Source organism: Triticum urartu, chromosome 2A (assembly GCF_056163025.1).
Source record: "Triticum urartu cultivar PI428250 chromosome 2A, HENAU_Tu73, whole genome shotgun sequence".
Lineage (NCBI taxonomy): Eukaryota > Viridiplantae > Streptophyta > Magnoliopsida > Poales > Poaceae > Triticum > Triticum urartu.
In genome coordinates this window covers 585121427-585147567 of record NC_141874.1, presented here as the reverse complement: position 1 = coordinate 585147567, position 26141 = coordinate 585121427, and the positions used below count along the sequence as shown (strand labels likewise).

At 42.3% G+C, this 26141-nt stretch overlaps 1 long non-coding RNA gene across 1 annotated transcript; it reads right to left on the bottom strand.

The window, feature by feature from the left end:
- Positions 1–4738: 4738 nt before the first annotated feature.
- On the bottom strand, positions 4739–7841 carry LOC125538888 (uncharacterized). The gene is made up of 5 exons (XR_007296532.2): positions 7408–7841; positions 6786–6912; positions 5902–5967; positions 5609–5698; positions 4739–5050 (listed from the first exon to the last, which is right to left on the bottom strand). It is a non-coding gene; the product is annotated as an uncharacterized LOC125538888 (long non-coding RNA).
- Between the last annotated feature and the right edge of the window lie 18300 nt (positions 7842–26141).

Sequence of the window (26141 nt, the reverse complement as noted above, 5' to 3'; positions counted from 1 at the left end):
GCCTAGGGATTTGGGCCGAGCTCCCCAAGAAAAACAATAGAATTTTTTTTTCAACAGTTCTATTGTTTTTCTACAAATGAGCAGCTGAGCTGGTTTCAAAAGCAAAGATGATTGGGTGGAACTATAAACAGTTGTAATTTTCTAAAAAAGGAGATAAACGAGTATGCCAATAGTACTCGTGCGGTTTTTCCCCTAGCGACTTGAGCTAGGGTTCCCCTGTCCTTCGGCGGGCGCCACCGTGAGTTCTGATGTGATGGATTGTCCCCTGCTTCAATCGTAGCTACCGTCCACTGCCACTGGCTGCCTGCTCTGTCTTCTCGTGACCTGAGCGGCTAGGGTTTCGCCAACTAGGAAGATGGCTACGCCCTCGAAGGCTAGTGGATCGCGATCCAAAGCTCCTGAAGATCCTAGTGTTTTATTGAAACATTTGCATCTCAAGGAGCATGAGTTGGGTAATCTAGTTTGGGAAGAAGAAGCGGACGAACCAGATGAGAAACCAAAGTGGCCTGCGCTGGCTAGGGTTTTGACGAACAAATCCTTTGGGCAGGGGGTGTTGATTGCCGACATGAAAGCGGCTTGGAACCCTGCCAAGGAGATGGTTTGGAGAAGGATTAACCCTAACATGTTTTTGGTACAATTTAATTGTCTAGCAGACTGGAATAAGGCATTCCATCATGGTCCTTGGGATTTCAGGGGCATGGCTCATTGCTGAGTATGATGGCTTCAAGAACCCGGAATCAGTAAGGTTGGAAAAATTGAGATGTGGTGTCAGATCCACCAACTCCCAGATATGGTGCTTAAGAGGGAACAATTCGTGAAGAACATGGCACAACGCATACGTGAAGTGGTGGAGCTACAGATTGTTCTGTCGAATGGATTCATTGGTGAGTTCATACAGTTTAGAGTTAATCTTGACGTCACAAAAAAGCTGACAAGGTTTTTTGGCTTTACAAAGGCCGAAGAAATTGAATATTACCAAGTCAAGTTTGAGAAACTCCCTGTTTTCTGTTATATGTGTGGCCTGCTAGGACATTGGCATGAAGAATGTGGCTCCGGTGAACATGATGATAAAGATATGGAGTGGGGTGCTTTTATACTTGCTGCTAGAAGGGGCGCCAATGCTAACCGGACCTCGGGCAGAGGCTATGGCCACAGCTCAGAACGGGGTGCAGGTGCCTTTGGTGATGAGGGTGATGGGAATGCTTATGGCAGGGGCCGGGGAGACGACCGAACACATGGCTGATATGTCTTTGTTGTATCTATAATTTTTGATTGTTTCATGCCAATATTCTACAACTTTCATATACTTTTGGCAACTTTTTATATTATTTTTGGGACTAACATATTGATCCAGTGCCCAGTGCCAGTTCCTGTTTGTTGCTTGTTTTTTGTTTCGCAGAATATCCATACCAAATGAAGTACAAACGCGATAAAAATTTACGGAGATTTATTTTGGAATATATGTGATATTTGGGAAAAAGAATCAACATGAGACGAGGCTCGAGGGGCCCACAAGCCCTAGGGGTGCACCCCCTAACCCGGGCACGACCAGGAGTCCTGTGGCCACCCCATAAGGCGGTTGGTTCCCTTCTTCGGCCGCAAGAAATATAATATCCGGATAAAAATCGTGTTACAATTTCAGCCCAATCAGAGTTACGGATCTCCGGGAATTTAAGAAACGATGAAAGGCGAGAAAACAGGAACGAGAAACTGAAGAAAACAGAGAGAGAGATCCAATCTTGGAGGGGCTCTCGCCCCTCCGCCGCTATGGAGGCCATGGACCAGAGTGGAAACCCTCCTCCCATCTAGGGGGAGGTCAGGGAAGAAGAAGAAGGAGCGGGCTCTCTCCCCCTCTCTCCCGGTGGCGCCAGAACACCGCCGGGGCCATCATCGTGACGACGATCTACACCAACAACTTCGCCACCGTCATCACCAACTATCTCCCCCTCTATGCAGCGGTGTAACCTCTCCTTTACCCGATGTAATCTCTACTTAAACATGGTACTCAACTCTATAAATTATTTCCCAATGATGTATGGCTATCCTATGATGTTTGAGTAGATCTGTTTTGTCCTATGGGTTGATTGATGACTGTGATTGGTTTGAGTTGTATGTTTTATTATTGGTGATGTCCGTGGTGCTCTCTGTGTCACGCAACCATGAGGGATCCCCGCTATAGGGTTTGCAATATGTTCATGATTGGCTTATGGTGGGTGGCGTGAGTGACAGAAGCACATACTCGAGTAAGTAGGTTGTTTGTGTATGGGAGTAAAGAGGACTTGACACTTTAATGCTATGGTTGGGTTTTACCTTAATCATCTCTAGTAGTTTTGGATGCTTGCTAGAGTTCCAATCATAAGTGCATATGATCCAAGTAGAGAAAGTATGTTAGCTTATGCCTCTCCCTCATATAAAATTGCAATAATGATTACCGGTCTAGTTATCGATTGCCTAGAGACAAATAACTTTCTTGTGACAAAAAGCTCTCTACTAAAACTAACTTAATTGTTTCTTTATCTAAATAGCTCCTAACTTTTATTTACGGTTCTTTATGATCTTGCAAACCTATCCCTTTACACCTATAAAGTACTTCTAGTTTCATACTTGTTCTAGGTAGAGCGAGCGTTAAGTGCATGTAGAGTTGTATCGATGGTCGATAGAGTTTGAAGGGAATATAAACTCTACCTTTAGCTCCTAGTTGGGTTCGACACTCTTACTTATCGAGAAAGGCTACAATTGATCCCCTATAGTTGTGGGTTATCAAGACCTTTTTCTGGCATCGTTGCCGGGGAGCAATAGCGTCGGGTGAATATTCTCGTGTGTGCTTGTTTTCTTTATCACTAAGTAGTTTTTATTTTGTGCTCTTGTTTTCTATCTTTATTATGGGTAGAAAACGTAAAATACCAAAAAAACAGTTGTACCTGCTAAACCAATGGTTGAAGAACCACCCAAAATCTATCACACTGATGATGCTTTCTACTTGGATCATCTTGGATCTGTATGTGCTCGTGCTGAAAACCCAACTAGCTTAGTTGAGGGAAACTCATTAAATGAGCACGCTTATTTTGTGCGACACCGCTTATCTCAAAAAGGGGAACTTTTACTGCATCAAATTAATTGTTTGCAACACTATGCTTGGAATTCATGTGAAATATATTATTTTACTCGTTGTTCTGAATACCCCAGGAAACACCTTCCCTACCAATGTGAGTTTAGTGATAATGGAATCTTACCTTCTTATGCGAAAGATGCTTATAATTACTTTGATATTGAACAAATTGAAGAATTTGTTGTTTTTAAGGGCGCTTATGAAATTGCTTCTTTGATTGAAAAGTATGATGCTACTTTTTATGAATCTGCAAATTTTGCCATACTTAAATATTGCTATGAAAACTATGCTTCTAATGCTTATGTTAAACCATATATTGAGGACACCTCCATTGTCCAAGAGGAGACTAATATTTTGCAGGAAACTATGGAAGAAGAAATTGATGACACTGTGAGCTCATTGGATGAAAAAGATGACGAGGAGAGCGAAGAACAAAAGGAGGAAGAGCGGATTAGCTACCCATGCCCACCTTCTAATGAGAGTAACTCTTCAACTCATACATTGTTTAATTTCCCTTCATGCTTATCAAAGGATGAATGCTATGATGATTGCTATGATCCCTTGGATTCGTTTGAAATATCCCTTTTTATGAAACTAATGCTTGCTATGCTTGTGGCCATGATGCCAATATGAATTATGCTTATGGAGATGAACTTGCTATAGTTCCTTATGTTAAGAATGAAATTGTTGCTATTGCACCCACACATGATAGTCCTATTATCTTTTTGAATTCTACCAACTACACTATATCGGACAAGTTTGCTCTTATTAAGGATTACATTGATGGGTTGCGTTCTACCATTACACATGATGATTTTGATGAATATAATATGCATGTTCTTGCTGCTCATACTTGCAATTATTATGAGAGAGGAACTACATCTCTACCTCTCTATGTTTCCAACACAATAAAATTGCAAGAAACTATTTATACTATGCATTGGCCTTTACTTGATGTGCATGAATTGTTCTTTTATGGCATGATGATAATCCCCAAGTGCAAGGAATCATCGTAGCAATTCCCAAAGGTTGAAGTGATAAGTATGGAGTGTCGAACCCACAAGGAGCTAAAGGTAAGATCAATATTCTCTCAAGTCCTACCTGCCACTGATACGACTCTACGTACACCGAACGTTTGCTTCCATCTAGAAAAGAGAAATAAAACTACGTTGTGGGTATGAAGAGGGTAACTTTGTATGATATTCACTACAACAGGACCCCACCTACAGCAACGCATTTTTCCGTATCTAAAAGTCCATATATGCGTTGCTAGGGTCTTTACCTATGGTTTGGGATGCGTTGCCTTATCCAGTGTTGCTAACGCATAATGCAACGGTTATACTTCCATTGGTAAAAAGAACCGTTGCAAAACTACAACACATAAAACCGACTTTGACAACACTCATATACGTTGGTGGTTAATGTATAGGAACTCAAATCTTATTGCTCGGCAACAAAGAATTTGCAACGCTTCAGCTGTTTTACATATAAAATGTGAATAATATTTTATATATTGCCAGCAATTAAATTAATACTCCACATAATGGTGATAAGTCTGTATATCAAGTCAGAAGAAAAATGTATATCAAGTCAGAAGGAAAAATATACGCACGAGAGGAAGAAATCATATATTGAAAAAAAACTATGGGATTACAATTGTTGATATTACAAGAGGAATAACTTCCAAATGTGATGCATAATCTAAATATTCTCTTGACATCAAAACTTAAACTGAAAGCATCCGTCGACATTCCTACAACTAAACCAAGTAACATCATCCAACACGAACAACATCCCTACAACTTAACTAAAACTGAAAACAGCCATCATAACTAAAACTAAAAACAGCCATCATCGTCATCATCGTGAACCGGAACATCATCATCATCATTGCAGTATACTTGCCACGCACCCATATAAGCGTCCGTATATCTTTTGAATCTACAAAGAAAATAACAAAATGAACTATTAATACATAATGCACTGACATGATGCAAATAGTGATGGGTCACAGGTTGTCCAGCAAATAAGAAATCTTACTTCTTACAATGGGTCATTACTTCCGAAACATTGGTTGTCCGGCTAGATTACGACTATTACAAAGAAAAGTTGTAACCTGATAGTATTCTCTTACAACTCAATGTACTACTTCAGGTCACAAAACAAACATAAACAGACTCAAAGAGAAATAAACATATGTGATTATGGCCTAAAAGCAAGCCACTAATAACATAGTACCTACTTAGTTGATGGGTTAAAAGCACAATAGACACTGCTCATATGGAACAGGGCAAGCGACATAATGGGAAATTCAGCAATTTATGAACGGTGACAGCAAGAGTTCATGTGGATAACTCAACAATTTATGAATCAAAGTGGTGAGAGCTCAGTGGTCAGTTTAGCAATGTACGAATCAAAAGGGCAAGAGCATCTAAGAAGAACATTAATTGCATTTCCATATTCACAAACAGTTAAGATATGGAGATTGTGGACAGTTACCAGAACCATGACTACGAACACTGTCGTATCTTGGACAAATCTACTCGCAGCTCCAACCGTCTATGATGTTTGCCTCCATCTCGATAGTCCCTGAACGGATGAGTGCGACACCTCACATTAAATTACACACAACAATAGGTACACCATGGGCGAGATAGGAGTACATAAATAGTTGAATAAGAGCAGAAAAGGAGGCTGAAAAATGGCTAGAGCTAATGTAAGCAGTAAATGAATAAATAAATAATCACCACAATGGAAATAGTCTTAGTTGAAGGTAAAACACAGTGACGTACTATGAATGTAGAGACTGGCACATTGAAAACCACCGATTGGCATTGAGTATCTCTTCCTTTGGAAACCTGCGCACAAACAAACAATGAACCTCTACTTAACGGATGACAAACATGATGATTAACAGTGAGTCGTGGCCTGTGTATATGTGCGTGTGCTTGCTGCAAGCTTTAGTATCTGAATGTTTGCACATGAACATGCGTAAAGCTCAGGTGTAGGTTGCATCTAAGTGGGCTATTGGGATTCAGTTTTATTTTCACTATGATGTACAACGATAGTAGATAAGTATCTTTTTTAGATTAGTAGATAAGTACTCGCACCATAAAGAAATATAAGAGTGTTTAGATGATCTAAACGCTCTTATATTTCTTTAGGGAGGGAGTACTCGGTATAGATGAATCCTCTGCAATGACTTGACCCAAGTGCATCTATAATAACAGCATGCTATGAGGGGACAATCACATAACCAAATGACAAAGAAAATGTGTACTAAATCTCAAGAAAGAAAATGTGTACTATCTTATGGTGAGTTGTTTAGACGAAGAGGCTAGCAAGACCGAGGAATTTAACTAGGGAGTTGCATAATAGCTTTTCAAACCGAAGGAAGAGAAGGACGTCAACATATGAAAATACAATTGGAAAGTAACAGTGTATCACATACTACAAAAACTATGTATCACATTTGACGGGTTCATGAAATTGAATGTTTGTTAGCCCATAGCAACACACGGGTATTTAGCTAGAAATCCAAATTGTGTAGAATAGTAAGAGCATACAACAATCATTATATTAATAGGCGTGGAGAGAAGTATTTAGCAGTGTTCTGAATCATATCAACATCATCAAAGCAACATCATAGAAGAAACCATGCGCATTATTCTTTCACCTTCTCACTAAAACAAAGGTGTACATGCTTCCCCCAACAGGTCCACATCCTCTAGTATTTGAGCTGGACGTGAAAGCCACCATTAGCAAGCTACTACCTCCACCTAAATAACCTGACCATCAGACTCCTGAAAAGTGTGAAATTGCAACAAAAAACTTTGATTAGTAACTCATCAAAACTTCCATACAGAGACCTAGAAAAACTGGATCCGGCCTTAAATATTATAACTCTTGCAATAGACTATTTAATATGTGGTCCACATATATGAACTAGTGTTCTCTACATAAAAAAATATAAGGATTAGCGACTCATCTATGAAGGATTGATGAGTTAGCAGCGTCTAAGATTTAAAAAAATGATGCTCCATTGATATCTAATAATTACTGTACTAACTTAATAGAATAGAAATCAGTGCATGAATGTAAAGCAACGAAGATCGGAAGTCATTCTGCAGGTCTATCAGTGTTCGTCAATGAATTGCACAAGGGCCAAACTTTTTGACAGGGATTAGCTGCAATGGAATCGGGGGTGCATACCTAGACGTCTAGATGAGAAGAGAAGAACAGAGGTTAGAGTAAGGGGAAGAGAGAGAGGACGATGCCAGGGGAGGGGATTCACTCACCGACGAGAGGAGGACGACATGGCCACCGGCGCCGGAGCCGACGCCCGAAACCCTAGCCATCAGGGGAAGGTCGCGGGTGGGCTTTGGTGGCCGGGAGCGCCGGATCTAGCCACATGGGAGCGCGCCGCTGTGTGAGGGGACCTCGGGCTGTGCTTTGCGATGGAGGGATTCGCTGGACATCGCCGGAATCAGCCGCCGGAGATGGCGCAACGAGGAGCTGCGTCAAGAGAGAGATGGGATGTGAGAGGGATGGGTGGGTGGGGGATATGGCGGATCTGGTAGCCACCGGAGCTGTGATGTGGGACGAGGGGAGGGGAGGGCCGGCAACGAGGTGGGAGGAGGAGGGTGACGCGGTGATTGGTGGCGGAGATTTGGGAGAGACGAGGAGCGATGAGGGGCATCGGGGGCTCTGTTTCTCTCGCGTCCCTCCCTCCTTTCCCGTTTTTTATTTTTATCTTTATTTTTTTCATATGTCCCACGATAAGGTCAAGAGGTGCAAATCTGCAACGCATATCTGCAACCTTTAATATGTGTATCTATTGTGAATTTTACAACGCATAGCCAAAATGTTGTAGAATGTGTGTTGCTTTATAAAGGGTATCCTTGTAGTGATTGGAGAACTAAAATATAAAAGTAGGCGATGTTAACATAAAGTTAGAATATATTACTAAATATTATAGATAGCGAGTGTGGAATAATGATGGGTCGGTGTGCGGAATTATCCTAGGCAATTGTTAACAAGATCGGTAATCATTATTGCAATTTCGTATGAGGGAGAGGCATAAGCTAACATACATTCTCTTCTTAGATCATATGCACTTATGATTGGAACTCTAGCAAGCATCCCCAACTACTAAAGATCATTAAGGTAAAACCCAACCATATCATTAAAGCATCAAGTCCCCTTTATCATATACGCAACAACCCCCTTACTCGGGTTTAAGCTTTTATCACTGTAGCAACCCACTATAAGCGAATCATGAATGTATTGCAACACCCTACAGCGGGAATCCTTCACGTGTGCGTGGCATGGAAGGCACCATAAGACAGCACCAAAATAAAACATACAACTCAGACCAATCTATATCATCAATCCTGAAGGAAATATGCCCTAGAGGCAATAATAAAGTTGTTATTTATATTTACTTATATCATGATAAATGTTTATTATTCATGATAGAATTGTATTAACCGGAAACTTAGTACATGTGTGAATACATAGACAAACAGAGTGTCACTAGTATGCCTCTACTTGACTAGCTCGTTGAATCAAAGATGGTTAAGTTTCCTAACCATAGACATGAGTTGTTATTTGATTAACGAGATCACATCATTAGAGAATGATGTGATTGACTTGACCAATTCCATTAGCTGAGCACTTGATCGTTTAGTATGTTGCTATTGCTTTCTTCCTGACTTATACATGTTCCTATGACTATGAGATTATGCAACTCCCGAACACTGGAGGAACACTTAGTGTGCTACCAAATGTCACAACGTAACTGGGTGATTATAAATGTGCTCTACAGGTGTCTTCGATGGTACTTGTTGAGTTGGCATAGATCAAGATTAGGATTTGTCACTCCGATTGTCGGAGAGGTATCTCTGGGCCCTCTCGGTAATGCACATCACTATAAGACTTGCAAGCAATGTGACTAATGAGTTAGTTGCAGGATGATGCATTACGGAATGAGTAAAGAGACTTGCCGCTGCCGGTAACGATATTGAACTAGGTATTGAGATACCGACGATCGAATCTCGGGCAAGTAACATACCGATGACAAAGGGAACAACGTATCTTGTTATGCGGTTTGACCGATAAAGATCTTCATAGAATATGTGGGAGCCAATATGAACATCTAGGTTCTGCTATTGGTTATTGACCGAAGATGAGTCTCGGTCATGTCTACATAGTTCTCGAACCCGTAGGGTCCGCACGCTTAACGTTCTATGACGATCAGTATTACGAGTTTATGTGTTTTGATGAACCGAAGGTTGTTCGGAGTCCCGGATGTGATCACAGGCATGACGAGGAGTCTCGAAATGGTCGAGACATAAAGATCGATATATTGGAAGCCTGTGCTTGGACATCGGAATGGTTCCGAGTGAGTTCAGACATATACCAGAGTACCGGGGGGTTACCGTAACCCCCCGGGGAGTATATGGGCCCTAATGGGCCTTAGTGGAGAGAGAGAGGGGCAGCCAGGGCAGGCCGCACGCCCCCTCCCCCTCTGGTCTGAATTGGACTAGGAAGGGGGCCCCCTTTCCTCCCTCCCTCTCCCCCTTCCTTCTCTCCTAGTCCAACTAGGGAAGGGGGGGGCAGGGCGCGCCATAGAGGGCCGGCCCTCCCCCTCCTCCACTCCTTTATATACGGGGGAGGGGGGCACCCCATAGACACACAAGTTGATCATTGATCTCTTAGCCGTGTGCGGTGCCCCCCTCCACCATAATCCACCTCGGTCATATCGTTGCAGTGCTTAGGCGAAGCCCTGCGCTGGTAGCTTCATCATCACCGTCATCACGCCGTCGTGCTGACGAAGCTCTCCCTCGACACTCAGTGGGATCGAGAGTTTGTGGGACGTCACCGAGCTGAAGTGTGCAGATCGCGGAGGTGACGTACTTTCGATACTAGGATCGGTTGGATTGTGAAGACATACGACTACATCAGCTGCGTTGTCATAACGCTTCCGCTTACGGTCTACGAGGGTACGTGGACTACACTCTCCCCTCTCGTTGCTATGCATCACCATGATAGATCTTGCGTGTGTGTAGGAATTTTTTTGAAATTACTGCGTTCCCCAACAGTGGCATCTGAGCCAGGTCTATGCGTAGATGTTATATGCACGAGTAGAACACAAATGAGTTGTGGGCGATAATAGTCATACTACTTACCAGCATGTCATACTTTGATTCGGCGGTATTGTTGGATGAAGCAGCTCGGACCGACATTACTTGTACGCTTACGCGAGACTGGTTCTACCAACGTGCTTCGCACACAGGTGGCTGGCGGGTGTCAGTTTCTCCAACTTTAGTTGAATCGAGTGTGGCTACGCCCGGTCCTTGTTGAAGGTTAAAACAACACACTTGACGAAAAATCATTGTAAGTTTGATGCGTAAGTAAGAACGGTTCTTGCTCAGCCCATAGCAGCCACGTAAAACTTGCAACAACAAAGTAGAGGACATCTAACTTGTTTTTGTAGGGCATGTTGTGATGTGACATGGTCAATACATGATGCTAAATTTTATTGCATGAGATGATCATGTTTTGTAACAGAGTTATCGGCAACTGGCAGGAGCCATATGGTTGTCGCTTTATTGTATGAAATGCAATTGCCATGTAATTGCTTTACTTTATCTCTAAGCGGTAGCGATAGTCGTAGAAGCAATAGTTGGCGAGACGACAACGATGCTTCGATGGAGATCAAGGTGTCAAGTTAGTGACGATGGTGATCATGATGGTGCTTTGGAGATGGAGATCAAAGGCACAAGATGATGATGGACATATCATATCACTTATACTTCTTGCATGTGATGTTTATCCTTTATGCATCTTATTTTGCTTAGTTCGGTGGTAGCATTATAAGATGATCTCTCACTAAATTTGAAGGTACAAGTGTTGTCCTTGAGTATGCACCATTGCGAAAGTTCGTCGTGCCAAGACACCATGTGATGATCGGGTGTGATAAGCTCTACGTTCACATACAACGGGTGCAAGCCAGTTTTGCACACGCAGAATACTCGGGTTAAACTTGACGAGCCTAGCATATGCAGATATGGCTTCGGAACACTGAGACCAAAAGGTCGAGCGTGAATCATATAGTAGATATGATCAACATAGTGATGTTCACCATTAAAAACTACTCCATCTCACGTGATGATCAGACATGGTTTAGTTGATTTGGATCACGTGATCACTTAGATGATTACAGGGATGTCTATCTAAGTGTGAGTTCTTAAGTAATTTGATTAATTGAACTTTAATTTATCATGAACTTAGTACCTGATAGTATTTTGCATGTCTATGTTGTTGTAGATAGATGGCCCGTGCTGTTGTTTCGTTGAATTTTAATGCGCTCCTAGAGAAAGCTAAGTTGAAAGATGATGGTAGCAACTACACGGACTGGTTCCGTAACTTGAGGATTATCCTCATTGCTGCACAGAAGAATTACGTCCTGGAAGCACCGCTAGGTGCCAAACCCGATGCAGGAGCAACGCAAGATGTTATGAACGTCTGGTAGAGCAAAGCTGATGACTACTCGATAGTTCAGTGTGCCATGCTTTAAGGCTTATAACCGGGACTTCAACGACATTTTGAATGTCATGGAGCATATGAGATGTTCCAGGAGTTGAAGTTAATATTTCAAGCAAATGCCCGGATTGAGAGATATGAAGTTTCCAATAAGTTCTACAGCTGCAAAATGGAGGAGAATAGTTCTATCAGTGAGCATATACTCAAAATGTCTGGGTATAACAATCACTTGATTCAACTGGGAGTTAATGTTCCTGATGATAGTGTCATTGAGAGAATTCTTCAATCACTGCCACCAAGCTACAAGAGCTTTGTGATGAACTATAATATGCAAGGGATGGATAAGACAATTCCCGAGCTCTTCGCAATGCTAAAGGCTGCGGAGGTAGAAATCAAGAAAGAGCATCAAGTGTTGATTGTCAACAAGACCACCGGTTTCAAGAAAAAGGTTAAGGGAAGAAGGGGAACTTAAAGAAGAACGGCAAGCAAGTTGCTACTCAAGTGAAGAAGCCCAAGTCTGGACCAAAGCCTGAGACTGAGTGCTTCTACTGCAAAGGGAGTGGTTGAAGGAAATATGCCCTAGAGGCAATAATAAAGTTATTATTTATTTCCTTATATCATGATAAATGTTTATTATTCATGCTAGAATTGTATTAACCGGAAACATAATACATGTGTGAATACATAGACAAACAGAGTGTCACTAGTATGCCTCTACTTGACTAGCTCGTTAATCAAAGATGGTTATGTTTCCTAACCATGGACAAAGAGTTGTTATTTGATTAACGGGATCACATCATTAGTTGAATGATCTGATTGACATGACCCATTCCATTAGCTTAGCACCCGATCATTTAGTATGATGCTATTGCTTTCTTCATGACTTATACATGTTCCTATGACTATGAGATTATGCAACTCCCGTTTGCCGGAGGAACACTTTGTGTGCTACCAAACATCACAACGTAACTAGGTGATTATAAAGGTGCTCTACAGGTGTCTCCAAAGGTACATGTTGGGTTGGCGTATTTCGAGATTAGGATTTGTCACTCCGATTGTCGGAGAGGTATCTCTAGGCCCTCTCGGTAATGCACATCACTGAAGCCTTGCAAGCATTGCAACTAATGAGTTAGTTGCGGGATGATGTATTACGAAACGAGTAAAGAGACTTGCCGGTAACGAGATTGAACTAGGTATTGAGATACCGACGATCGAATCTCAGGCAAGTAACATACCGATGACAAAGGGAACAACGTATGTTGTTATGCGGTCTGACTGATAAAGATCTTCATAGAATATGTAGGAGCCAATATGGGCATCCAGGTCCCGCTATTGGTTATTGACCGGAGACGTGTCTCGGTCATGTCTACATTGTTCTCGAACCCGTAGGGTCCGCACGCTTAAGGTTTCGATGACAGTTATATTATGAGTTTATGAGTTTTGATGTACCGAAGGAGTTCGGAGTCCCGGATGAGATCGGGGACATGACGAGGAGTCTCGAAATGGTCAAGACGTAAATATCGATATATTGGACGACTATATTCGGACATCGGAAAGGTTCCGAGTGATTCGGGTATTTTTCGGAGTACCGGGTAGTTACGGGAGAAGCAATGGGCCTTGATGGGCTTTAGTGGGAAGAGGAGAAAGGGCCAAGGGGCTGCTGCGCCCCCCTCCCCTCTGGTCCGAATTGGACTAGGGAAAAGGGGGCCGGCCACCTTTCCTTCTCCTCTACTTCCTTCTCCCTTCCTCCCCTCTTGGTGGACTCCTACTAGGACTTGGAGTCCTAGTAGGACTCCACATCCTGGCCGCACCAATTGCCTTGGCCGGCCTCCTCCTCCTCCATCCTTTATATACTGAGGCAAGGGGCACCCCATGAACACAAGTTGATCTTCGTGATCGTTCCTTAGCCGTGTGCGGTGCCCCCCTCCACCATATTCCACCTCAGTCATATTGTAGCGGTGCTTAGGCGAAGCCCTGCGACGGTAGTACATCAAGATCGTCACCACGCCGTCGTGCTGACGGAACTCTTCCCCGACACTTTGCTGGATCGGAGTCCGGGGATCGTCATCGAGCTGAACGTGTGCTAGAACTCGGAGGTGACGTAGTTTCGGTGCTTGATCGGTCGGGCCGTGGAGACGTACGACTACATCAACCAAACACTTCCGTTGTCGATCTACAAGGGTACGTAGATCACACTCTCCCCTCTCGTTGCTATGCATCACCATGATCTTGCGTGTGCGTAGGAAAATTTTGAAATTGCTACGTTCCCCAACAGTGGCATCCGAGCCTAGGTTTATGTGTTGATGTTATATGCACGAGTAGAACACAAGTGAGTTGTGGGCGATATAAGTCATACTGCTTACCAGCATGTCATACTTTGGTTCGGCGGTATTGTTGGACGAAGCGGCCCGGACCGACATTACGCATACGCTTACGCAAGACCGGTTCTCCCGACGTGCTTTGCACATAGGTGGCTTGCGGGTGACAGTTTCTCCAACTTTAGTTGAACTGAGTGTGGCTACGCCCGGTCCTTGCGAAGGTTAAAACAACACCAACTTGACAAACTATCGTTGTGGTTTTGATGCATAGGTAAGATTAGTTCTTGCTTAAAGCCCGTAGCAGCCACGTAAAACATGCAACAACAAAGTAGAGGACGTCTAACTTGTTTTTGCAGGGCATGTTGTGATGTGATATGGTCAAGACATGATGCTAAATTTTATTGTATGAGATGATCATGTTTTGTAACCGAGTTATCGGCAACTGGCAGGAGCCATATGGTTGTCGCTTTATTGTATGCAATGCAATCGCGCTGTAATGCTTTACTTTATCACTAAGCGGTAGCGATAGTCGTGGAAGCATAAGATTGGCGAGACGACAACGATGCTACGATGGAGATCAAGGTGTCGCGCCGGTGACGATGGTGATCATGACGGTGCTTCGAAGATGGAGATCACAAGCACAAGATGATGGTGGCCATATCATATCACTTATATTGATTGCATGTGATGTTTATCTTTTATGCATCTTATCTTGCTTTGATTGACGGTAGCATTATAAGATGATCTCTCACTAATTATCAAGAAGTGTTCTCCCTGAGTATGCACTGTTGCGAAAGTTCTTCGTGCTGAGACACCACGTGATGATCGGGTGTGATAGGCTCTACGTTCAAATACAACGGGTGCAAAACAGTTGCACACGCAGAATACTCAGGTTATACTTGATGAGCCAAGCATATACAAATATGGCCTCGGAACACGGAGACCGAAAGGTCGAGCGTGAATCATATAGTAGATATGATCAACATAGTGATGTTCACCAATGAAACTACTCCATCTCACGTGATGATCGGACATGGTTTAGTTGATTTGGATCACGTAATCACTTAGAGGATTAGAGGGATGTCTATCTAAGTGGGAGTTCTTAAGTAATATGATTAATTGAACTTAAATTTATCATGAACTTAGTCCTGGTAGTATTTTGCAAATTATGTTGTAGATCAATAGCTCGCGTTGTTGCTTCCCTTTGTTTATTTTGATATGTTCCTAAAGAAAATTGTGTTGAAAGATGTTAGTAGCAATGATGCGGATTGGATCTGTGATCTGAGGTTTATCCTCATTGCTGCACAGAAGAATTATGTCCTTGATGCACCGCTAGGTGAAGGACCTATTGCAGGAGCAGATGCAGACGTTATGAACGTTTGGCTAGCTCAATATGATGACTACTTTATAGTTTAGTGCACCATGCTTAATGGCTTAGAATCGGGACTTCAAAGACGTTTTGAACGTCATGGAGCATATGAGATGTTCCAGGAGTTGAAGTTAATATTTCAAGCAAATACCCGAGTTGGGAGATATGAAGTCTCCAACAAGTTCTATAGCTAAAAGATGGAGGAGAATCGCTCAACTAGTGAGCATGTGCTCAGATTGTCTGAGTACTACAATCGCTTGAATCAAGTGGGAGTTAATCTTCCAGATAAGATAGTGATTGACAGAATTCTCTAGTCACCATCACCAAGTTAGTAGAACTTCGCGATGAACTATGATATGCAAGGGATAAAGGAAACGATTCCCAAGCTCTTCGTAATGCGGAAATTGATGAAAGGTAGAAATCGAGAAAAACATCAAGTGTTGATGGTAGACAAGACCACTAGTTTCAAGAAAAGGGTAGAGGGAAGAAGGGGAACTTCAAGAAGAACAGCAAGCAAGTTGCTGCTCAAGTGAAGAAGCCCAAGTCTGGTCCTAAGCCTGAGACTAAGTGTTTCTACTGCAAAGGGACTGGTCACTGGAAGCAGAACTACCCCAAGTGATTGGCAGATAAGAAGGATGGCAAAGTGAACATAAGTATATTTGATATACATGTTATTGATGTGTACTTTACTAGTGTTTATAGCAACCCCTCAGTATTTGATATTAGTTCAGTTGCTAAGATTAGTAAATTGAAACGGGAGTTGCAGAATAAACAGAGACTAGTTAAGGGTGAAGTGACGATGTGTGTTGGAAGTGGTTCCAAGATTGATATGATCATCATCGCACACTCCCTATACTTTCGGGATTAGTGTTGAACCTGAATAAGTGTTATTTGGTGTTTGCGTTGAGCATGAATATGATTTGATCATGTTTATTGTAATACGGTTATTCATTTAAGTAAGAGAATAAATTGTTGTTCTGCTTACATGAATAAAACCTTATATGGTTACACACCCAATGAAAATAGTTCGTTGGATCTCGATCGTAGTGATACACATAATCATAATATTGAAACCAAAAGATGCAAAGTTAATAATGATAGTGCAACTTATTTGTAGCACTGCCGTTTAGGTCATATTGGTGTAAAGCGCATGAAGAAACTCCATGCTGATGGGATTTTGGAATCACTTGATTATGAATCACTTGATGCTTGCGAACCATGCCTCATGGGCAAGATGACTAAGACTCTGTTCTTCGGAACAATGGAGCGAGCAACAGATTTGTTGGAAATCATACATACTGATGTATGTGGTCCGATAAATATTGAGGCTCGCGACAAGTATCATTATTTTCTGATCTTCACAGATGATTTGAGCAGATATGAGTATATCTACTTGATGAAACATAAGTCTGAAACATTTGAAAAGTTCAAAGAATTTCAGAGTGAAGTGGAAAATCATCGTGACAAGAAAATAAAGTTTCTACGATCTGATCGCGGAGACAAATATTTGAGTTACGAGTTTGGTCTTCAATTAAAACAATGTGGAATAGTTTCACAAACTCATGCCACATGGAACACCACAGCATAATGGTGTGTCCGAACGTCATAACCGTACTTTATTGGATATAGTGCAATCTATGATGTCTCTTACCGATCTACCACTATCGTTTTGGGGTTATGCATTAGAGTCAGCTGCATTCACGTTAAAAGGGCACCATCTAAATCTGTTGAGACGACACCGTATGAACTGTGGTTTGGCAAGAAACCAAAGTTGTCGTTTCTTAAAGTTTGGGGTTGCAATGCTTGTGTGAAAAAGTTTCATCCTGATAAGCTCAAATCCAAATCGGAAAAGTGTGTCTTCATAGGATACCCAAAAAGTTACTGTTGGGTACACCTTCTATCACAGATCCAAAGGCAAGACATTCGTTGCTAAGAATGGATCCTTTCTAGAGAAGGAGGTTCTCTCGAAAGAAGTGAGTGGGAGGAAAGTAGAACTTGATAAAGTAATTGTACCTTCTCCCTTATTGGAAAGTAGTTCATCACAGAAATCTGTTCCTGTGACTACTACACCAATTAGTGAGGAAGCTAATGATGATGATCATGTAACTTCAGATCAAGTTACTACCGAATCTCGTAGGTAAACCAGAGTGAGATCCGCACCAGAGTGGTATGGTAATCCTGTTCTGGAGGTCATGCTACTTGACCATGACGAACCTACGAACTATGAAGAAGCGATGGTGAGCCCAGATTCCGCAAAATGGCTTGAGGCCATGAAATCTGAGATGGGATCCATGTATGAGAACAAAGTATGGACTTTGGTTGACTTGCCCGATGATCGGCAAGCAATTGAGAATAAATGGATCTTCAAGAGGAAGACGGACGCTGATAGTAGTGTTACTATCTACAAAGCTAGAATTGTCGCAAAAGGTTTTCGACAAGTTCAAGGTGTTGACTACGATGAGAGTTTCTCACTCGTATCTATGCTTAAGTCTGTCCGAATCATGTTAGCAATTGCCGCATTTTATGAAATCTGGCAAATGGATAAACAAAACTGCATTCCTTAATAGATTTATTGAAGAAGAGTTATATATGATACAGCCAGAAGGTTTTGTCAATCCTAAAGGTGCTAACAAAATATGCAAGCTCCAGCGATCCATCTATGGACTGGTGCAAGCATCTCGGAGTTGGAATATACGCTTTGATAAGTTGATCAAAGCATATAGTTTTATACAGACTTGCTGTGAAGCCTGTATTTACAAGAAAGTGAGTGGGAGCACTACAGCATTTCTGATAAGTATATGTGAATGACATATTGTTGATCGAAAATAATGTAGAATTATTCTGCAAAGCATAAAGGAGTGTTTTTAAAGAAGTTTTTCAAACAAAGACCTCGGTGAAGCTGCTTACATATTAAGCATCAAAATCTATAGAGATAGATCAAGACGCTTGATAAGTTTTTTCAATGAGTACATACCTTGACAATATTTTGAAGTAGTTCAAAAATGGAACAATCAAAGAAAGAGTTCTTGGCTGTGTTACAAGGTATGAAATTGAGTAAGACTCAAAGCCCGACCACGACAGAAGATAGAAAGAGAATGAAAGTCATTCCCTATGCCTCAGCCATAGGTTCTATAAAGTATGCCATGCTGTGTACCAGATCTATTGTATACCCAACACTGTGTTAAGCAAGGGAGTACAATAGTGATCTAAGAGTAGATCACTGGACAGCGGTCAAAATTATCCTTAGTGGAATAAGGATATGTTTCTCGATTATGGAAGTGAAAAAAGGTTCGTCGTAAAGGGTTACGCCGATGCATGTTTTGACACTAATCTAGATGAATCTAAATCTCAATCTAGATACATATTGAAAGTGGGAGCAATTAGCTAGAGTAGCTCTATGCATAGCATTGTTGACATAAATATTTGCAAAATACTTGCGGATCTGAATATAACAGACCCGGTGACTAAAATTATCTCACAAGCAAAACATGATCACACCTTAGTACTCTTTGGGTGTTAATCACACAGCGTTGTGAACTAGATTACTGACTCTAGTAAACCCTTTGGGTGTTGGTCACATATCGATGTGGACTATGGGTGTTAATCACATGGTGATGAGAACTATTGCTATTAAATCACATGGCGATGTGAACTAGATTATTGACTCTAGTGCAAGTGGGAGACTGAAGGAAATATGCCCTAGAGGCAATAATAAAGTTATTATTTATTTCCTTATATCATGATAAATGTTTATTATTCATGCTATAATTGTATTAACCGGAAACATAATACATGTGTGAATACATAGACAAACAGAGTGTCACTAGTATGCCTCTACTTGACTAGCTCGTTAATCAAAGATGGTTATGTTTCCTAACCATGGACAAAGAGTTGTTATTTGATTAACGGGATCACATCATTAGTTGAATGATCTGATTGACATGACCCATTCCATTAGCTTAGCACCCGATCGTTTAGTATGATGCTATTGCTTTCTTCATGACTTATACATGTTCCTATGACTATGAGATTATGCAACTCCCGTTTGCCGGAGGAACACTTTGTGTGCTACCAAACGTCACAACGTAACTGGGTGATTATAAAGGTGCTCTACAGGTGTCTCCAAAGATACATGTTGGGTTGGCGTATTTCGAGATTAGGATTTGTCACTCCGATTGTCGGAGAGGTATCTCTGGGCCCTCTCGGTAATGCACATCACTGAAGCCTTGCAAGCATTGCAACTAATGAGTTAGTTGCGGGATGATGTATTACGAAACGAGTAAAGAGACTTGCCGGTAACGAGATTGAACTAGGTATTGAGATACCAACGATCGAATCTCGGGCAAGTAACATACCCATGACAAAGGGAACAACGTATGTTGTTATGCGGTCTGACCGATAAAGATCTTCGTAGAATATGTAGGAGCCAATATGGGCATCCAGGTCCCGCTATTGGTTATTGACTGGAGACGTGTCTCGGTCATGTTTACATTGTTCTCGAACCCGTAGGGTCCGCACGCTTAAGGTTTCGATGGTAGTTATATTATGAGTTTATGAGTTTTGATGTACCGAAGGAGTTTGGGGTCCCGGATGAGATCGGGGACATGACGAGGAGTCTCGAAATGGTCGAGACATAAAGATCGATATATTGGACGACTATATTCGGACATCGGAAAGGTTCCGAGTGATTCGGGTATTTTTCGGAGTACCGGGTAGTTACGGGAGAAGCAATGGGCCTTGATGGGCTTTAGTGGGAAGAGGAGAAAGGGCCAAGGGGCTGCTGCGCCCCCCCTCCCCTCTGGTCCGAATTGGACTAGGGAAAAGGGGGCCGACCACCTTTCCTTCTCCTCTACTTCCTTCTCCCTTCCTCCCCTCTTGGTGGACTCCTACTAGGACTTGGAGTCCTAGTAGGACTCCACATCCTGGCCGCACCAATTGCCTTGGCCGGCCTCCTCCTCCTCCATCCTTTATATAATGAGGCAAGGGGCACCCCATGAACACAAGTTGATCTTCGTGATCGTTCCTTAGCCGTGTGCGGTGCCCCCTCCACCATATTCCACCTCGGTCATATTGTAGTGGTGCTTAGGCGAAGCCCTGCGACGGTAGTACATCAAGATCGTCACCACGCCGTCGTGCTGACGGAACTCTTCCTCGACACTTTGCTGGGTCGGAGTCCGGGGATCGTCATCGAGCTGAACGTGTGCTAGAACTCGGAGGTGCCGTAGTTTCGGTGCTTGATCGGTCGGGCCGTGGAGACGTACGACTACATCAACCAAACGCTTCCGTTGTCGATCTACAAGGGTATGTAGATCACACTCTCCCCTCTCGTTGCTATGCATCACCATGATCTTGCGTGTGCGTAGGAAAATTTTGAAATTGCTACGTTCCCCAACAGTGGTCACTAGAAGCGGAACTGCCCCAAGTATTTGGCGGATAAGAAGGATGGCAAGGTGAACAAAGGTATATGTGATATACATGTTATTGATGTGTACCTTACTAATGCTCGCAGTAGTGCCCGGGGATTTGATACTGGGTCTGTTGCTAATATTTGCAACTCGAAACATGGACTACTGATTAAGCGAAGATTGGCTAAGGACGAGGTGACAATGAGCGTGGGAAATGGTTCCATAGTCGATGTGATCGCAGTTGGCACGCTACCTCTACATCTACCTTCGGGATTAGTTTTAGACCTGACTAATTGTTATTTGGTGCCAGCGTTAAGCATGAACATTATATCTGGATCTTGTTTGATGCGAGACGGTTATTCATTTAAATCAGAGAATAATGGTTGTTCTATTTATATGACTAATATCTTTTATGGTCATGCACCCTTGAAGAGTGGTCTATTTTTGTTGAATCTCGATAGTAGTGACACACATCTATCATTCTTAAGAAGTTGCTCCTCACTTCTCCATATTCTCTAGACGTGCACACTGTTCACATCAGCGGATTGCCACGTCATTTTTTAGTTTTCAAAATTACCCAATCACTCTTATTACCACTCCTTACCCTGTGGTCACGGTGGTGGAAAAAAGACCTGCTTTTCCCCTCACCTACCGCCCGCAAGGCCCTCCCATAGGATCCACCCAGCCCAGCGTCGGTGCTCACCGCTCGGAAAAAATGCTCACCGCACAAAAAAAACCTTTCGAAAATCCAGCCCTCTCCCCTTGAGGAAAAAATACCAAATCAACTCGGCATTTATGATTCCCAATGCAGACCCTCGCATCTTCCTAACGAAACAGATTCAACTTTCTCTTCATCTTCTCCAACCTTCATCAAATCCCATTGTGTTATTTTTTGTAACCGAAACGAATAGGTTTTCTTCTCCCTCCATCAAATCCCACTACTTTAGCAATTTAGTTGCTCTTCCATCTGGTATTTATTTTCACTCACATGCGCGCAATTTGGCAGGGTGTGGCAGTGAGCGATGGTGAAAGGCGTTCCTCCTCGGCGATGAGGTACCCCGGTGACCGTCCCTGCCCTGCCTCCAGCTTCCCTATCGTAGGTGCCCCAGCCATGGAAGAACAATGCCTTGCGGAGGATGCAGCCGCGCCGGGATCGGCCCTAGGTCCCCACCCACCCTCGGCGAGTACCTCACGGTCTCCCCACGCCTATGGTCAGACTCTCCTCGAAGCTCCCTCATGTCCTTGCTCTTCTTCGAACCGTCCTAGCGTCGGCCCCCTCGGATACATTGGACACGGCCATCCCCGGCGTGGCCCAGTTCCAGCGTGATCGGGAAGGGGGAGCTCCCTCATGTCGTTGTTGTGCACCCTCATTGTGGCGGCGGCCTTGGACGCGCCTGATGCGGCAATCACCATCGCGCCTGATGTGACCCTTTCCAATCCCCTCCCCCCGCCTCCCCTACTAAATTAGTCAAACCTTTTGTTGTTCATAGTAGTACTGAACTACTGATCCAGATCACCTCACGGCGTGTCCATGAATCCCATTAATTAAATAATGGATGGGGTGGCTTATTCTTCTTCTTCCATGTAACTGTGCAGGTTTATACTGAATTCGCCAGAACTTCCGCGTAATCCCATCAACAAGTTGATAGGTTTAGTAAAACTCCAAGTATGTGTATTGATTATTCAGAGGTTCGTTTCAGTACAATTTCCTTTTTGGACCAAAATCCTTTGGTTAGTTTTAGATTATTAGCAGTTTGTTTGTAAATTTGTTGTGTTTTGTCAACCAATATGTGAATCATGCTTGTCACCACACTCAGTCATGAATCTGTATTACTAACCATGAGATTTACCAATCAGATGTCTCTTATAACATGGTAGTTAAGCCCACTTCCTTCTTAGCAAATAGGACATTTGCACACAAAGTTTCTATGTAAAAAATTGTAACATGGTTCTGCTGCAACACGTACCATGTTCCTCATGTCTCCATTCTCGCACTTCCTCTACTCTGTTGCTTCTTCACTATATCATGCAGTTGGCCTGTTGAATATGTTTGTCTTGCCTTCCTTGAGCATGTTCAGAGATGGGTGGATGTTTCTGTTATGAGACACACCTGTTATGTGTTAGCATTTTTCCCCATACTTAATATATCTGCACATTATTAGCTAGATCGATTGTATAAGTCAGTTTGTTACAACAATGTGAAGTTTGATTGGCACGCGTAACAAAATGAAGCGACCATTATTCCATTAGTTGACTACAGGTTTCTAATAAATATTTTTATTGAGGCCCTCTGTTCATAAGACTGCACAAAATGGATATCCCAGAAAGTTCTTCATAGGGTCGTGCTATTCGACCAGTCCCTTTGACCAGCCCCAGTGCAGCTGCTAAGAACTACTACATGCATATGCAACTTAATAGGGTTAGTTAGGTTCTTGAAGCCACCTAAAATCTTTAGTCCCGCGGTAAGCATGATATCTATTGATTTATCTACAGCTCATTTTAGCATCACGTTCTTGGTATCAATCAGACCTATACCTCTTAACATGATGTTCACTAACTCAACAGTCAAAAGAATAATTCAGATAATCTTTGCAAGCACCAAATTTGACATTTATCCGTAATCGTAAGCTTTTGTCGTTCCCATCTATCAGGGACTACCTTTGAAATCAATGACATTGTGGGATTTATTTTGGCATGAAGGGCATGTTAACATAGTCACAGAGATAGACACACTTATGATAGAACTTGTGTTGTCGAGGAAGGATCCTTCTACTGGCATTTAGATTTGAGGAGATGTTCTTGAGAAAAGTTGACAACCAATATTCATTTTTACTACTATTTTCTTAGTTACATGTATAAAACGGAGTAATAGCTTCTTGGAGTTTGAAAGAAGAAATCATATTTATGAGATATTTATGCCCTTTATCTTTCTTTTCTATGATATACTTCGTTCTACTTTATTATGCCTTCTGCTGGCTACTGCAGATGCTTAATATGCATATTGTCACTGATTCTTGGTCGTAGTCATTGCCACACATGTGGGATCTTTAGGAAATTTCCACAACATCCTAACCTTATTTTTGGTACAATTAATTAATACAAAATTCCGCAGCAATGTTGAGGTATTGTAATATAATATCCAATTATTATCATCTTATTGACTAGCATGTTACTCGAATAATATGTAATAAATTTCCGCAGCAACGCGTGGGGTATCATCTAGTATTCATAATATTGAAGCCAAAAGATGCAGAGTTGATAATGATAGTGCAACTTATTTGTGGCACTACCGCTTGGGTCATATTGGTGTAAAGCGCATGAAGAAACTCCATTCTGATGGACTTTTGGAATCACTTGATTATGAATCACTTGGTACTTGTGAACCATGCCTCATGGGCAAGATGACTAAAACGCCATTCTCCGAAACAATGGAGCGAGCAACAGATTTGTTGGAAATCATACATACTGATGTATGTGGTCCGATGAATATTGAGGCTCGCGGCGGGTATCATTATTTTCTCACCTTCACAGATGATTTGAGCAGATATGGGTATATCTACTTGATGAAACATAAGTCTGAAATATTTGAGAAGTTCAAAGAATTTCAGAGTGAAGTGGAAAATCATCGTAACAAGAAAATAAAGTTTCTACGATCTGATCGTGGAGGAGAGTATTTGAGTTACGAGTTTGGTCTTCACTTGAAACAATGCGGAATAGTTTCGCAACTCACGCCACCCGGAACACCACAACGTAATGGTGTGTCCAAACATCGTAATCGTACTTTACTGGATATGGTGCGATCTATGATGTCTCTTACTGATTTACCGCTATCATTTTGGGGTTATGCTTTAGAGACGGTTGCATTCACGTTAAATAGGGCACCATCTAAATCCATTGAGACGACACCTTATGAACTGTGGTTTGGCAAGAAACCCAAGTTGTTGTTTCTTAAAGTTTGGGGCTGCGATGCTTATGTGAAAAAGCTTCAACCTGATAAGCTCGAACCCAAATCGGAGAAATGTGTCTTCATAGGATACCCAAAGGAGACTGTTGGGTACACCTTCTATCATAGATCCAAAGGCAAGACATTCCTAGCTAAGAATGGATCCTTTCTAGAGAAGGAGTTTCTCTCGAAAGAAGTGAGTGGGAGGAAAGTAGAACTTGATGAGGTAAATATACCCGCTCCCTTATTGGAAAGTAGTTCATCACAGAAATCTGTTCCTATGACTCCTACACCAATTAGTGAGGAAGCTAATGATGATGATCATGTAGCTTCAGATCAAGTTACTACCGAACCTCGTAGGTTGATACGTCTCCAACGTGTCTATAATTTTTGATTGCTCCATGCTATATTATCTACTGTTTTGGACTATATTGGGATTTATTTTCCACTTTTATATTATTTTTGGGACTAACCTATTAACCGGAGACCCAACCCAGAATTGATGTTTTTTGCCTATTTCTGTGTTTCGGATAAACGGAATATCAAACGGAGTCAAAACGGAATAAAATCTTCGGGAACGTGATTTTCTCACCGAACGTGATCTAGGAGACTTGGACCCTGCTCCAAGGAACAAAAGAGGCGGTCACGAGGGTGGGGGGCGCCCCCCTAGGGCGCACCCCCTGCCTCGTGGGCCCCTCGTTGCTCCTCCGGCGTACTTCTTCCTCCTATATATACACACGTACCCCCAAACAATCAGGACATGAGCCAAAAAACTAATTCCACCGCCGCAACTTTCTGTATCCACGAGATCCCATCTTGGGGCCTGTTCCGGAGCTCCGCCGGAAGAGGGACGTCATCACGAAGGGCTTCTACATCATCATAGCCTCTCCGATGAAGTGTGAGTAGTTTACCTCAGACTTTCGGGTCCATAGTTAGTAGCTAGATGGCTTCTTCTCTCTCTTTGAATCTCAATACAAAGTTCTCCCCCTCTCTTGTGGAATCTATTCGATGTAACCTTCTTTTTGCGGTGTGTTTGTTGAGACCGATGAATTGTGGGTTTATGATCAAGTCTATCTATGAATAATATTTGAATCTTCTCTGAATTCTTTTATGTATGATTGGTTATCTTTGCAAGTCTCTTCAAATTATCCGTTTGGTTTGGCCAACTAGATTGGTAGTTTTTGCCATGGGAGAAGTGCTTAGCTTTGGGTTCGATCTTGCGGTGTCCTTACCCAGTGACAGAAGGGGCAGCAAGGCACATATTGTATCGTTGCCATCGAGGATAACAAGATGGGGTTTATTTCGTATTGCATGAATTTATCTCTCTACATCATGTCATCTTGCTTAAGGCGTTACTTTGTTTTTAACTTAATACTCTAGATGCATGCTAGATAGCGGTCGATGAGTGGAGTAATAGTAGTAGATGCAGAATCGTTTCGATCTAGTTGTC